This window comes from Lactuca virosa, chromosome 8 (genome assembly GCF_052849685.1).
Source record: "Lactuca virosa cultivar CGN04683 chromosome 8, Lactuca_virosa_CGN04683_v6, whole genome shotgun sequence".
NCBI classification, from domain to species: domain Eukaryota; kingdom Viridiplantae; phylum Streptophyta; class Magnoliopsida; order Asterales; family Asteraceae; genus Lactuca; species Lactuca virosa.
In genome coordinates, this window is record NC_136433.1 from 50,027,935 (window position 1) to 50,044,803 (window position 16,869).

Consider the following 16,869-nt stretch of genomic DNA (forward strand, 5'->3'; position numbering starts at 1 on the left):
GCAGAGAGGGATCTGCTACCCGAAGGATTGTCTGAATTCTCACGATTGGGTGGAGCTTTCAGTATTGGAGCATTGTATGGGGGTTATTCCGTGAGTATTGGTATGATGGTCGGCACTGGGAGTGGCCGGGATTGCGGTTTCAGCAGAGGATCGGTCCTCGAAGGAAATTGGGAAGGTTGTTGCTTGTGAAAAGTGCCTTAGAAAGGCCAGTGACAGAGTAGGGTAAAAGGGTAAACCCCTTGCGAATCAAGGGTAAGTGTATCAGGAGTATCGGTATGTTTACCGGTTGGATAAAAGTGTTGTACTCGAAGGTAGTAAGTAACGGGTTATTCTAAAGATGACATCTTCAAGGTTTGGATCGGATGGGTGGAGTGTGTACCTTGTGGTAAGTGGCGACCAGATGGTAAGGTAGTTGGCCGTGGCAGACTTCGAGGACGAAGTCTAGTTTAAGTGGGGGAGTGTTGTAACAACCAGAATCAGAAAGACCAAGAAAAGAAAGGAAAGGCTCTAAGTCAAGAGTCAACTCGTCGAGTCCAGGGAGGAACTCGACGAGTCGGAGCGGGATCCGGGGCATAGAGTAAGTGACCGACTCGGCGAGTCGGCTAGTGGACTCGGCGAGTCTGGTCTGGGCGAGAAAAACCCTAATCCCGGGGGTTGTGCCCTATTTAAAGAACATTACATCCCTTCCCCAGCCTCTTTACTCCCCTTTTGAGATCCAGAAACCCTAAATCGTGAGTGAGAGCCCTTGGAAGCAATTTAGAGCCTAGATAAGTGATTTTGGTGGAAAGGGGCTTGAAGATCAAGAGGCTTGCTGCAAAGGAGTGGTGTAGATCCGGGATCTACTTCAGTTGGAGCATATATTGGAGGTAATAAGCTGTTGTTTTGGCTTTATTGCAAATAGATCTATCTTATGTTTGAGATTTGGGGCATTTTGGGCATGATTGAGATCTATGTCGAGTTAGAGGCCTAGATCTAAGGTTGTTACCTCAGATCTAGACTTGTGATGGTCCAAAAGGTCATAAAGTCCATGTCAATAAGTTGTTGGTGAAGCCCCTTTGTCTTAAACCCTAGCCCTTGAGTGTTTTGGGCCTTTAGCTCCTTGGTTTCACGTAAAGTTTACAACTTTATGTGGGGGATAGACTGTAGAAGAGTGGATCTATGGATTGGAGCCCCTGCATGGCTCGAAAAGACACTGTATGGATTGAGAACTGGAGAGACTCGGCGAGTCACATGGGTGTACTCGACGAGTTGTATGAATATGTGCATGGACTCGGCGAGTTGGAAGAACAACTCGGCGAGTCTGTTGAAGATTGCCTAGGACTCGGCGAGTCTGTTCTTGGACTCGACGAGTCAGGTCGCAGAACCCCCAACCTCTTCTGGTTAAGATGCAGATCAGTGAGTTGAGTGGTGACTCAGTGAGTTAGACAGGATGTGACTCAGAGATCGTTGAACTCGACGAGTCCTGGGGTGACTCAGCGAGTTGGGTCGTGTTTTGAGAGCTTCTGAGTTTAAGGACTCGGCGAGTCTTCGGGTTGACTCGGCGACTCGAGTCAACTGGAAGGTTGACTTTGACCAGGACTTTGACTTTAACCAGGGTTGACTTAGTTTGACTTCTAGAGTTCAGTTTGGAGCTAAGTGTTTTATTGATATTAGTAGCTCGGGGAGCTAGTGGAGCAGCGATTCAGAAACTGGTCGGACAGCAGCCAGAGGGTTATCAGCAAAGTTCAGCAGTGCGAGGTGAGTCTCCTCACTGTTTGTATGGGTCTACGGCCACAATTCCGACCCATTTAATTTATGTATGGTAGGAAGACCCGGGGGTTAGCCCTAGGCATTATGCATGAAAGACCAGGAGGAGGCTCCTGGCACACAGTATGTTATTATGAATGGTAGGAAGACCCGGGGGTTAGCCCTAGGCATTATGCATGAAAGACCAGGAGGAGGCTCCTGGCACACAGTACGTTATTATGTATGATAGGAAGACCTGGGGGTTAGCCCTAGGCAATATGTATGAAAGACCAGGAGGTGGCTCATGGCGCACTGTATGCTATCATGAATAAAAGACCAGGAGGTGGCTCCTGGCACACTATATGCGGAGTAGCCTAGTATAGTAGTCTGTATAGTTGTCTTTGTGATACTTGCATGAAAGACCAGGGGGTGGCCCTTGGCACTTGTCTGTAAGACCCAGGGAGTGGCCCCAGGCTTGACCAGGAAGACCACGTGCGGCCCGTGGCATAACCGCAAGACTATGTTTGGCACATAACACCTTAGCAAGACTATGTTTGGCACATAACACCTTACTTGATTATGGATATGTTGGTTATGAATGGCTCTTGGCTATGTATGGCATGTATGGATCAGTTGGTTTGTATGGTATGTAGTATCTGGGGAACTCACTAAGCTTCGTGCTTACGGTTTTCAGTTTTGGTTTCAGGTACTTTGTTTTCAAGGAAAGGAGCCGGTTCGATCGCAGCGCATCACACTATGTTTTCCGCACATGAGATCTTTGGGATCACACTCTGATATGGTTTATGATAATATGTTTTGATTACTGACACTTTGGCTTAACACGAGATATTATTATGAATGTTTTATACTGATGGTTTATGTAATAACTTATTTAAAAATGAAATTTTTGGCCTTGAATTTTGGGATGTTACATACGGACACAAAAATTGAAATTCAAAATCGGTTGAGTTTTAGCCAAACAACCTAAATGAGAGTCGAAGATCTCATAAATAGAATTTCGTCGACATAAAGACAGTCGAGAATGGATGTCGTAAGAAAGAGTTATGATTTTTACACAGAATTTAACAGTCTAAGTCTGTTAAACAATATAACTTTAAAAATAAAGTGAGAACTAACCGACGGAGTCTAAACAAAAGTTGTAGATCTCGTCGATAGCTACGCATGGATATAAATAACATCGAAAATGGAGCTCGTATGAAGAAGATATAATTTTTTGAAAATATGAAAATCACACACGCGTGCTTCTAGAAGCCTCCACGCTGCTCCACCGGTTGAATGCCATGTATCAAAAAGAGATCAACCTACCAAGTCAGGGTGTGGCGTGCTTCAAGTCGGTGTGTGGCGCTCCTATGGAAAATTCATCCTATAAATAGATCAACAACCCTTCTCAATTATCCGCACCATTCCAATCTCTCTCTCTCTCTCTCTCTCTCATTCCCACTCCTTTGGCCCAAAAGTTCTCTAGTATTTAGGATATTTTGGCTGGCTCTGAGTTCCCTGAGAGCCCGACAGTTAGAAGCTATCAAGTCGGAGTTCTGTCAGTTCAATTTCTGGAATTTTGTCAGGAAAATCTCCGTAAGTTAAGCTACACTCATATTGCTTTCAGTGTAACTTATATTTATATTCATAGTCATTGTTATGAATTTTTAAATAAGATTTATTAGTGATTACAAGTCATTATACTAATTGATCTACTTACGGGGGTGATGTATATACTAGATTTAATGAGGTGTTTAAAATGGGATTTCCAAATAGTATACTCTGTATACCAAACGGACTCTACCTTTTATATGATTTTACCTGGTTGCTCCTTAATTGATAGATCTTGATGTAGACATTGGAATTATTGAGGAATTTATACCATCATTAGTCATGAGGAATATTATACAAAGACTTAGTGATAATTAAACCTATGTCACATCAAAGGAAAAGCTAAGTGTTGAAGTGAAGTGTTGCCCAAATTTCCAGTCATCCACTTTAACAATTGATTGCATAATTACTTTAATCTTGGACATAGATATGAAGTATTTAGATAATTAAATGTTATATGTGTTTATTATATGCGATAAAAATGTTTTGTGTTAGATGAAATAATATAAGATGATTTATACATGATTTACCATATATGTGTTTCTATACCTATAGTATATTGGATAGTAAAGGGTTATAGAAAGTAAAATATGATGAGAGGTTATAGCCAATGTGGTATTATTTTACTACTATGGATTGGTCATCTTGTAGGGTATAGAGGATGAGCCACAAACTATTTTAGACAAGTCTGGTAAAACATGGACAAGCTTGCAACATGTAGATGCTATTAAGTCATACACGTGCAGGATTACAACCTATATGTGTTAATCGATCATACATGGGCAAGTTTACAACCTATAGATGTTAATAGATGGTATGCGGGCAAGTATACGACCTATAGGCATTGATGAATCGTGTGCAGATAGGTCTACGACCTGTAGGTGGTATTAAACTATACATGGGTAGGTCCCCAACCTATAGATGTTAAGGAACCTCATACAGACAGGACTACAAATTATATGTATGAATGAATTATTCATGTTGGTTCTTTGTTCACCCCATGGTTGCCTTATTAACACATGTTGCTAAGGAATCCCCTAGGCAACATTATCCACTTCAAGATCCTTTAGGATAGATCCCTGGAGATCATTGGTTTAGGATCAAGGAGTGAGAATAAAAGGAATGGATAATCGGGTTATTTAATTGATGTGAAATATATATGATTTAAAAAATTAATTATATTATTGTGGATTGAAAACCCTATGTGTTCACCAGGCTTCCCAACCTGACCCACTTATTTTCTTTGTATCATAGGAAGCAGTACAAAGGTACATGGATAATGATATTTGGATCTGATGAGAGATTCAGGGAGATGTAGGCTATAATATGAAAAGATGTTGTAAGGCTTGTAATGACTGTGTTTACGCTTATGATTCTTGTATCAGTTATGACATCCCAATTTTTTTAATAATCAATAAAAAATATTTCTTTGGAAATACTTTTTATGGGAAAAAAACTATGCAATATAAATACTTTGTTTTAAAATAAGCATAAATAAAAATGTTTTTTTTTATCGTGAAAATAGGGATGTCAAAACTTTTGTCTAGACCCTAGTCGAAAACACATAATCTGTGACATCCCCGTATTCACGGTTATTTTAAAATTTTTATTTATGTTTATTTTATAATCATTGTATCTTTTTTGAAGAATATGATTGCGGAATTTGTTCCCAAAAATATGATAATTATATTATCAAAGCATTTCCGAAGAAATGTATTTTATTTATATTAAAACATTGCAATGTCATCGTTAATACAGAAACATAAGCATAAACAGATTCATTTACATTCATTTACACTAATGATTTACATCTCTTTTAATCTCTCAATGTAATATATCTCTGCATCGATACCTGTGATATAAATACACTGAGTGGGTCAGGTTGGGAAACATGGTGAGTATATAGGGTTTTCAACCCACAATAATATAATTATTATGTTTAATCATCAAACAATTAACCTAATTTCCCATCCTCATTATCTTCTTTATTAATAAGGATCTACCCTAAGAATCATCTATTCTTCAATATTTATTCCTAAGGATTTCCCTAAGGAATAGACACGAAGTCCATCGCTTCCAGGGTTAATCTAACAGGCACTAAGTCCATAGTTGCCGATGTTATCTATTAGGCACAACTGCCAATGTTATCTTTTAGGCACTAAGTCCATAGCTGCCACTGTTCATTTATAAGGCACTAAGTCCATAGCTGCTAGGGTTTTTAGAGTACATCTGGTGAACATTTCGTTCACAAACACCTACAGGTTGCGAGCCTGCTAGCGTTCCATTGGACTGTCTAGAATAGTCTGTGGTCGTCATCTATACTCTGCTAGATGACTTGATCAACTTTAAAATCACGGCTTCTCATCATCTTTCACCTCTCATCATCTATATCATCTTTCACCCATATTATCTTTCATCTACCCATCTTTACCCAATATATTTATAGGTATAAAAATACATATACAATCTAAATCAAGTAAAACATGTATAAATCGTTCATCTAGCATAGATATCAGCAACACAAATAATAAGCGCATATAGCATGTATTAATATTAAATATTTCATATATATGCGTAAGATGAAAGTAACTATGCACTCACTTGTTAAAGTGATGATTCGTAATTCGGACAACGCTTCGCTTCTAGAAAATGTATTTTCTGTCGACGTAACCTAGTATTATCATCACTAAGTTTTAGTCTAATGTTTATTGCGACTAATTATTAGTCTAGATTCATCATTAAATCCAAGTCTACTTTAGGATCTATCAAGTCAGGAACAACCAGGTAGGATCATATCGAAGATAGAGTTCGTTTGGTATATGAAGTATACTGTTTGGAAATCGCACTTTAAACACCTCACTAAATCACAGCCTAGACATCATCTCCATAAGTAGAGCAATCAGTATAACGACTTGAGATCACTGATAAATCTTGTTTATAGATTTATAATAACGATAATGAGCTTAAACATAAGTTATACTTAAAGTATGGTAAGCATACCTCACTTACAAGGGGGGTTTAGCAAGGAATCGGGCTTTGCGCGGGCAGAACTTCTGAGTTGAAAGCTATTCTTTTCGGGGCCTTCTGGCGCTCCGGGCTTCGCTACTAACACCTAGGAGGTGCTAGATAAGAGCTTAGAGGGTTTGGGGTGTTTGAGAGAGAATTGGATAAAAAGATGTGAGAAAAAGAGTGAAAAAACGTCATCTATTTATAGGCTACCCAGTGCCCATTACGTTGGGCGTACTCAACATTACGCGGGGCGTAATGGGTAAAATAGCAGTACGTTGGGCGTACCTAAGAGGTACGCTGAGTGTAATTTTCCAGCTGTCGCAATCTTGTTCCAAGCCGTGGGGAGGAAGTAGTGGCCCAGATCGTGCCATGTGGCACTTCGAGATTTAATCCAAAAATTAATTATCTTCCAAATTCAGTAACTTTCGCATACGAGCTCCGTTTTTGACGTTATTTATATCCACGCATAGGTAGCGACGTGATATTCAACTTTCGTTTAGACTTCGTCGGCTAATTTTGACTTTATTTTTAAAGTTATATTTTAACAGGCTGAGACAGTTAAAGTCCGTTAAAAATTCATAACTTTGTCATCTGATGTCCGTTTTCGACTGTCTTTATATCGTTGAGCTCCTATTAATGAGATCTTCAATTATCGTTTAGGTTGTGTCGGCTAAAAAAGGATCGATCTAAAATTCGATTTTTGGGTTGTGTACTGATATGCTAAATCTTAGAAAAATCACAACTTCCTCAAATGAAGTCAAACTTGAATGTTCTCTATATGCACGCTCTCGGTTTAACGTATACTACGACTTTCGTTTAGATCTCTAAGGCTAAAAAGTATTTTAACACAAATTTACTTTTTACGATACGCGGAGCCGTGTCGGTTTAATCTCTTATGTTTGGCTTGCTCCCTGACCAGATCAGTCGTCATACTGTATACCATTAAGCCCTCAGTACCAGTCTGGCATGCCCTTCCCGGCCCTCATCTCGTATCTGGAATGCTTTACCATTTAGCCCTCAGTACGAGTCTGGCATACCCTTCCCGACCCTCAGCTCGTATCTGGAATGCTCATGAGCCCTCAGTATGAGTCTGGCATGCCCTCCCTGGCCCTCATGTCATATCTGAATTGCTCCAGGGTTTGTTGGCTACTACACAGAGCAGTACAACCTCAACCCAACCCACACAATATGTCGACATATAATAGATAATAACATACACAGATAATCAGACACTATCACAGGTAGTCCTATAGATCTACCAGACTAGCATACCAAAACTAGCATACATATCTATTCCATACTCAACATATCAACGAATATCAGGTTATCAAACCAATAGGCTGACCTTGGTGCCTTCGACCCGCAAGTACAGTGAGGAAAACTCACTTCACAACTGAACAGAATTGATGAGGCCCAACTCCGAATCTTAGCTCTCTACACAATACCTATATCCACCAAGTGACCAATTCCATCAAATTCCATGATACCCAAAATGCCCTCAAAGTCAAACTTGGTCAAACATGATCAAACTTGGTCAACACAAAGTCAACTGGTCAAACCCACTAAACCACTGAGTCAATCCAGCTGAGTCAACTCAACAAGGGTTGACTCATGCGAGTACGCGAGGCGTAACCTAGAGGTAGCCTCGCATTGACCAGCTTACGGGGTTGCTAACCGAGTACGCGGCGCATACTCCCACAGTCCCACTGTAACATCCCAAAATCCAAGACCAAAAATTTCATTTTTGAATTAAGTAATTTATAAAACAGACTTTTGAAAACATCATCAATTTTATATCATATCATATCATAAACCCATAAGTCACATAACTCAAAACATGTCATAATATAATAATGTCGGAGTACAAAATCCTAAGAATCTCGTGGTGCAGAAAATCATGTGTGATGCGCTGCAATCAAGTCGGCTCCTTTCCCTTCGAAGAAGAAGTACCTGAAACCAAAACTATAAATCGTAAGCACAAAGCTTAGTGAGCTCCCCCATCATACCACATACCATACAAATAACATACCGTCAGGCATACCGGGGGGCCCGACCTACTCCTGTCAGGCTTATCTGGGTGCCCGACCTACCCTGCTGAGCATGCTTGGGTGCTCAACCTACCCATTGTCGGCATACCGGGGTGCCCAACCTACCCTCCGGTTTATTTCAACCGGTTACGGGGACTATTTTACCCCCTACCACTACCACATAATAACATATCATAACCATACTTGTCAGGCATATCTGGGTGTCCGACCTACCCTCCGGTTTATCTCAACCGGCTATGGGGTCTAATTTACCCCTCCTACCACTATCACATAGCATACTAGCACATAAATCATAACATATAGTGGCATACCAGACAATTATCGCAAAGACAATCATCTAACTATCAACACCTACTAGTGGGTCGGCATTGGTGCCTTAGACCCACTTCTATAGGAAGGTAACTCACCTCGATAACTGGAAGTAGTTGCAAAAACTTCGGCTTCGGATATCACCCAAATCAAGCCCCTATACATATAAGATTTCCTTAATTACTCCATTTTACACTTCTAACCCCTCAAGGGTCAACCTTGGTCAAATTCAACGTCCGGTCAAAGTCAAAGTCAAAGTTAACCCCGAGTTGACTCAACTCGTCGAGTCATCTCCTAACTCGTCGAGTTTCCATGCTTCTCAGAATCATGAAATCGTGAGTCAACTCGTCGAGTCCTTCCTCAAACTCGACGAGTTCTTCCCTATAACAGAATTGGGACTTGCACTACAACTCGTCGAGTCCTTCCTTAAACTCGTTGAGTCCTTCAGTCTTCAAAACCTCGAAAACCTTAGCCAACTCGTTGAGTCATCTCCTAGACTCACCGATTTTGCTCAGTAATCAGAAAAGGTTGGGGACCACAATCCAACTCGCCGAGTTGGATGAACAACTCGTCGAGTTCCCTTAGTCTAAATCCATTTAGTCACTTCCAATTGAGTTTAGTGCTTCCAAACCATAGATCTGGTCCCCTAGGGCTGAGATACCACGTAAAGTAGCTAACTTTACGTCCATGCATGGTGTCATGAAGCTAAAAACACCAAAATTAAGCTTCCTAAGAGGTCTAGGACATGGAGAAAGGCCAAGGCTTGACAAAGTTGGCAACTTTAAGTTTCATAAGGCCATGCATGTGTAGATCTGAAGTCATATCTTCATGATATGCTAAAATCCCGAAAATGACTTCAATAAGGGCCAAGAATGACCAAAATACTACCCTAGATGAAGATCTAAGTAATAAAAATCCAAGGTATCAACTTTATATCTCAAATGAACCAGAAATGAGGCCTAACTTCTGGATCTACTCTTCTCCTACACGTCATTGCTCCTTCCTCAAGTATCTTCTTCTTCAAAATCACAAAGAATGCACAAAAGTGGCTCAAAACTTTCAAAAGTGAATAGGGTTTCGTGGCTAGGGTTTGGGACAATGGAGGTTGTAAATTAGGCCAACTTATGAGAGTTAAGGTGTTTAAATAGGGTGCAAAACCCTGAAATTAGGGTTTCATTCTGCCAGGCCTACTCGTCGAGTTGAGGCTCCTCAACTCGTCGAGTAGACTTCTTAACCCGCGTCCCAATCCATCTCTACTCGACGAGTTTGGGGCCTCCAACTCATCGAGTTTCTATAAAAAAAAATGAATAAATTGTGAATTAAATACATACCAGGAACCGGACGTTACACCCACCTACACGGGGCGTAACCTCGCAGACCCCAAAACTTCATTAAGTGCTTAATGGCTTAAGCACTCAAGCCCACACTTCAAATCTATGGTCCAAATGCACCCTAGAGTCATAAAGTCTCCAACTTTATGACTTTACACATCCATAAAGTCCTTAACACAAAGTCTTAATCCAATAAGACCTTTTACAAGATGCATGGGGCAATTCTAGCCATTGGGACCTCATTTTTGGCTTAGGAACCGTCCTAGGGTCTGGAAGGACAGCTCAAAACGACAATAACCAAACATGGACAAAATGGGACTTTTGGGACAAGAAAAGCAACATAAAACTCCCAAAAATGGGATCTAACAACCAAGATATCAAGGTATAGACTTTATACCTTCTGGAGCTTCACAAAAGGGCAAAGATCCCAGATCCACAAGCTTGCTTCCACTTCAAGTCTTCTTGATGCAACTTCTCATTCCTTTAACACACCAAAAACACACTCTTGGGCTCAAAACACACTCTAAGGGGCTAGGATTTTGCAAAAACGTCTCAAAGGGTATGGAGGTTGAAAAGGTGGAGAGAAATGAGCCATAAGGATGCTTAAATACCACTCAAACCCTAAAATTTAGGGTTTCCTCTAGACATTAGTACGCCCAACGTACATAAGTGTATGTCCATCGTACTAGATCGCACCCTAGTACGCTTAGTGTACTCCTCCTGCCCAAAATTCCAATATTGCCACTAGGGCTTCATGGCACCTTCTCTTGGACTTAGGGATCAAAATGCCATATAATAAAATTATAGAGATGAATTTAGAAGTACCTGAACCTCGGGGTGTTACACTATTAGGAACCATAATGATGTGATCTTTGTCCGTCTATCCCTTCCATGCAAGAGTTATGATGTCGTAGTGGATTAATAAGTTAGGTTTTTGACTTTTGGACCTTTTCTAGCCATTGAAAGTCTAAAGGTGGAAACTTTATGACTTAAGTCGATGTTTTGAGTCTAGATCTGAGCTCTGGACAAAGGTTCTTAAGTGATAAAGTACTTAATGGAGAAATAAGATCAGGTCGCGTACGTTGGGCATACGAGGAGTACGTTGTACATACGCAACTGCCATGGACTTTGACTTTGTTGACTTTGTTGACTTTCGTTGACCGTTGACTTTTGACCAAACTTGAGAGTTTTGGACTGATGATTAAGGTTTTACTTGGTTTTGGTGATTAGCGGATTCGCGGGAGCATGCATTACAGAAAGGGAAACGCGTCTCAGTTTTTCGGGTTTCTTCATTTCAGGTGAGTTTTGCCTCATTGTACCTATGGTTCGAAGGCACCAATGTCGGACCACTAGTTTTGGTTATCTTTTAGTAGAGGGATGCCATTAGGATTGTATATGGTCAGGTAGGATAGACTGAGGACTCTTAATCTAGGCTTTCTTGCATGTTCCTTGTTTGGTTGTGACTCTAGAGTATGATCACTTGTCTGGATGTCTATCTCACCTCTGAGTATATATGGTTATGTATTCCTTGGATTGTTGGTGTAACGCCCGTGTTTCGGGGCTAAGCATTATTAGATGATGTAATAGTCTAGGTCAACTATTGTAATTCTTTTTGAAATAATAAAGATGAATTATTTGAGTATTATGTGAATTATGTGCTTATTACTTATTTATAAATGTATAATAAATAAAGGATAAAAATAAGCGTCAAAAATTAAAGTATGAGATAAGCCTGATATCTTTATATAAAGTTGTAGTGGTCGAAACAAGGATTCCGGGGATATAAAGAACGCCGAAATCCGAGTTATAACCAAGAAGTTATGACTCGTCGAAGTTTCGCGACGGAACCGGCACGACACCGGGAAGCGTAAAAAGTGAATTTACGATAGAAGACTTTTTGGCCTTAGTAATCTAAATGAAAGTCGTAGAATATGTTAAACCGAGAACATCCATAAAAAGAACGCCCGAATCTGACTTCGTATGAGGAAGTTATGAATTTTCTAAGATTCGGCATAGCAGTGCACGACCCGAAACTAGAATTTTAGTTCGAGCAGTTTTTGGCCTACGTGACCTAAATGAGAGTTGAATATCTCATTAATAGGAACTCAGCGGTAAAAAGACAGACGAAAACAGAGTCCGTATGAAGGAGTTACGAATTCTTCGCGGTCATTTAACAGTCTAATCTCCTCCTACTGTTAAATTTAAGATTGGTCGAGAATTAGCCGATGGAGTCAAAATGAAAGTTGTAGATCTTATTTTTACCTACGCGTGGATATAAATAACGTAAAAAACGGAGCTCATATGCGAAAGTTACGAATTTTTGAAAATCGGCTGATTTCCACCCTGTGTGCGATGCCACGTGTCAGCACCAGGCTGTGCCTGGCTGTAGCCAGCTGGCTCACGACGTGAGCACCCTTTCTCACGACGTGAATCGGCCCAGACAGCCTATAAATATAGGCGTAAATCACCCCCAAAACACACACCTTTCATACCCTTTCTCTCCCATTACCCCTAAAACCTCTCTTCCATTCCCTAGTACTTCCTAAGTGCTAGAAGCGAGTCCCGGAGAGCCCGAAGGCTCCAAGAAAAAAGAGTTTTTCGGTTTGAAACCCTGCCCGTGCGGAGCCCGGTTTTCAAGTAAACTTCTCGGTTTCGTCAAAGAAGATTATTTTAAGAAGCGAGGTGTTGTCTGAATCACTCCGTATCAGGTGAGTGTATAGTCACTTTCATCTTACACATAGATATGAAGTATTTCATATAAATTATGTGCTATGTGTATATATATGTTATCTGTTTTCCTGTGATGTTTTTTGGATGAAAGATTTATACTTCTTTCTTTCAGATCTGGAACTTTTTCCTTCAGATCTACACTTCCTTATCTCAGATCTAAACTTTTCTTCAGATCTAAATTGTATACTTTGAGATCAATGTTGGATGAAAGATCTGAACTTCTTTCTTTCAGATCTGGAACTTTTTCCTTCAGATCTACACTTCCTTATCTCAGATCTAAACTTTTCTTCAGATCTAAACTGTATACTTTGAGATCTATGTTGGATGAAAGATCTGAACTTATTTCCTTCAGATCTGGAATTTTTCTTCAGATCTAGACCATATATGTATTTTATGCTTTGAAAGTTATGCTGGATAAAAGATGTAAGCTTTATTTTACAGATCTGGACCATGTATGTATTTTATATCTACAAATATGTTGGGTACAATATGGGTAGATAAAATAGTTGGTGTGTGGTGAAATAAAATGATGAGAGGCCTCAATGTTGACGTTGTTCCAGTCATCTAGCGGAGTATGGATGACGACCACGAACTTTTCTAGGAAGTCCAGTGGAACGCTAGCAGGCTCGCAACCTGTAGGTGTTTGTGAACGAAGTGTTCGCCGGTGTACACCATCCCCCCCCCATGGTAGCCTTACGGACACATATGGCTGAGTAATCCCCTTAGCAGTAGTGTCCATCCCGACGAAATTCCTTAGGATAGGTCACTTGTGATAGATGCTTTAGGGACGTAAGGTGAGGATAACGGGAATGGGTAATCGGTTTTAATGATTACTGAAAATAATAAACTTATTTATTGTGGGTTGAAACCCTATATGCTCACCAGGCTCCCCGGCCTGACCCACTCAGTTTCTTGTATTACAGGTAGTGGCAAAAGCATAGTTGGATGACTTGACGAGAGATTATGGAATTGAGGCCAAATTATGTTTTGTGGCCTAAGATGTTTATTTCTTTTTAGTTTATGCTTATGGTCTGTATCGATGATTGACATCCCGATTTTTTGTAATGTAATGAAAATACATTTCTTTAAGAAATGATTTGATAAATTTATATCATATTTTGTTTTGGGAACAAATTCCACAATACTTTTCTTAAGAAGTTACTCTGATCTTTATTAAAAAGCATAAACGAAATCGGTCTTTTCTGGCTGTGAAAATGGGGATGTCACAGTTGGTATTTAGAATGTTGCTATGATGTAGTGATCTGTTAGATATGTATCCTGGTATATAGGATGTTGTTATGCGGTAGTGATTTGTAGATATGCATGCCTACATGTACTTGTTGGTAATCATCTAGTGGAGTGATCTAGGGACTGTGTGTAGTCATGTAGGATAGTCTGAGGACTCTTGATATAGTCTTTCTTGCATGTTCCTTGTTTGGTTGTGGCTCTAGAGTAGGATCATCTGTTCGGGTGGCTATCTCACCTCTGGTTACATATGGTTACGCATTACATGGAGGTTAGTTAGTAGCATGACAGTGTGTCGAGAGAGGACTAGTAGGCAGTAGTGAGTTGTATGATTGATGTTTGCATGTATTCTGTGACTACTTGATCCTTGATTGTTTATATTTTGACATTTGGTGGTAGTGGGTTGAGGCGGTCCTGATTTGTGTTGTAGGCCAAGATACCCGGTGCGAGCCGTATGTAAGTCGTAGGCACGGAGGCTCGGGAAGAGAGGTTGGGTTGAGAAAGCAGGCCAACAAACACCGAGTATTCCATCTCGATGGCTTATTGGGCCCGTTGCATGTTGGCATTCTAGTCCATGGACTGATTGGGCCTCAGCATTTCAGTCCGATGATTGCGGGTCGTTATACATGTTTGTATGTTTATCGTATGGTGTATTTTGGGGGAACTCACTAGCTTTGTGATTACCCAGTTGTTTCTTGTTTCAGGTATCATCTGTCATCATAGGAAGGCGAAGGCGTACTCATTCATCAGTAGCAATAAAGATTTTGCGCTTTAGTATTACTCTGATTTTCATAAATGTATTTGGAATAATCGGTTTTCTTCATAATGGATTTATAATTGGGAAACTTTACTTTAATAAAATGATTTTTTTAGTTGTGAAAATGGGACGTTACAAGTTGGTATCGGAGCCCTGGTTTGAGCGAATTGGAGAAGCACTTGTGTGAATCCAGTCTCAAACTAGGATCTGAGAGTTTTCACAAAACGTTTTTGAAAAAGAATTTATAATAAAAGGGTTGGGCTAGGAACATAGGCTCGGTCTCTTATCATGTTCTTGTTTGATTGTTGGCCTAGCATCGGGAACGTCGACCTTGACTTAAATTTGGTTTTACAGGAAGATGTGTTGTGTATAGTCGGTCGGAGCCCGAACAGAAAAGTGGCTCCCAAAATACCCATACTTGTTATGTTTGCTGAGTACTGATTTTGCTTATATATGGATTGTTAGAAAAGCATGCTAGTGGATAAGGTTCTTTTAGAAACTGTTGGATAGAAGTGCCTGAGTTTGGTATTGCCTTATGGTATTGGGAATTGCTTGCTATATGTTACTTGATTTTGTGATTGCTATGTGTATGTTGATTAGTTGTATATGGTCGGGATTGAATATCCTTATAATGGTCGACTTAGCCTTACTTCATGTTCCTTTTTTAGTTGTGGACTTAGGACAGAGTCGATTACTCGACAGTCTATCTGATCTCGTATTGTGTACAAGAAGCACGCACAAAAGCAACCGGTGGTGGGGGAACGAGGATAATCCTAGGAAGAGTGCCTAGGAAGTTAGTTGTGGCTCGTAGGAGAAGTAGGTGTTATCACACCTAGGAGTGGTCTGTTTTAGTGACTTAGGACCTTAGGATGAATTCTGAATCGATTACGGATAGGTGTGGAAGGTAGTATGGGCCCGTACTACTGAAAGCACATGTTCCGTATGAGGTTAGGGAGGAATCTCGAGGTTACTAAGAAACTAATAGGAGTGTGGCATGGTGTGTTGAGTACTTTGTTTTTGATGTTTGATCTTTCCTTCGTAGATATTCACTATGGAGGCTTTTGAAGGTTCAAGATCAGCAGTTGGTGGCACTAGCAGATCAGCTTTGGGCGAGGAGGAGATCTATGGGATCATTGCTGCCAAAGTGGTCGAGGTGTTCAGGGAGGCAATTCTGGAGTTGTTTGGGTCGGTCAAGACCGCGTTGAACGAGGAGTTTGACCGGCGCTATGTCGTCATCACGCAGATAGCTGTTGTCGCAACCATAACAGCAGTCACCATTGTATGATCTCAGAGTGGCGAGGTGATGCAGTACCGGGATTTCAGTTATACGAAGCCTCCAGAGTTCAGAGGCGATAGGGACTCGAGCATCGCTTCAAGGTGTATTTTAGATGTGGAGGGATGTTTCTTCATGTGATCATGTACCGAGGGCCAGAAAGGTGAAGTTTGCGCTGAATCTTCTTCGTTGGGGTGCGAAGGATTGATGGGAGTTTGTGTCCCAGGGCTTTTCGCAGGCCGAGCGAGCTGCAGTGACTTGGGAGCAGTTTCTGGACATTTTCCGAGCAAAGTATATTCCTCTTGTGGAGCGGGAGCGATTGGATCAGGAGTACCTGGATATGAGACAAAAGACCGAGTTGGTGACAGAGATTACCAAGATGTTCACTGAGAGGGCTTTGTTTTGTCATGAGTTTGCTGCTTTAAAGAAGGCTCAGATGACTCGATACTTGGGCATGATCAAGACGGATATTCGGTAGTTTGTGTCTACCTAGTGATACAGTACCCTTGCTCAGTTTCAGGATGTCGCGAGGAGGCGAGAGATTGAGATAGAGACCCAAATGAAGGAGCAACTTCAGGCTCCGGTTCAGTCCCAGCCTGCAGCAAAGCGGTTTAAGTCTGCCGACCGGAGTTCGGGATTAGCCGAAGGGAGGTGCAGATATTTTGTATGTCACATGTGTGGCGAGGAGGGTCATTTTGGTAAAGATTGCAGGCGGAGCGCGCGGGTTTGTTTCCATTGCGACCAGGAGGGCCACATTATAGATCATTGTCCCTTTCTCGTTTTTGGTGAGGTGTTGGTGTCACAACTAGCCTTTTTGGCTAGGAAATTCCG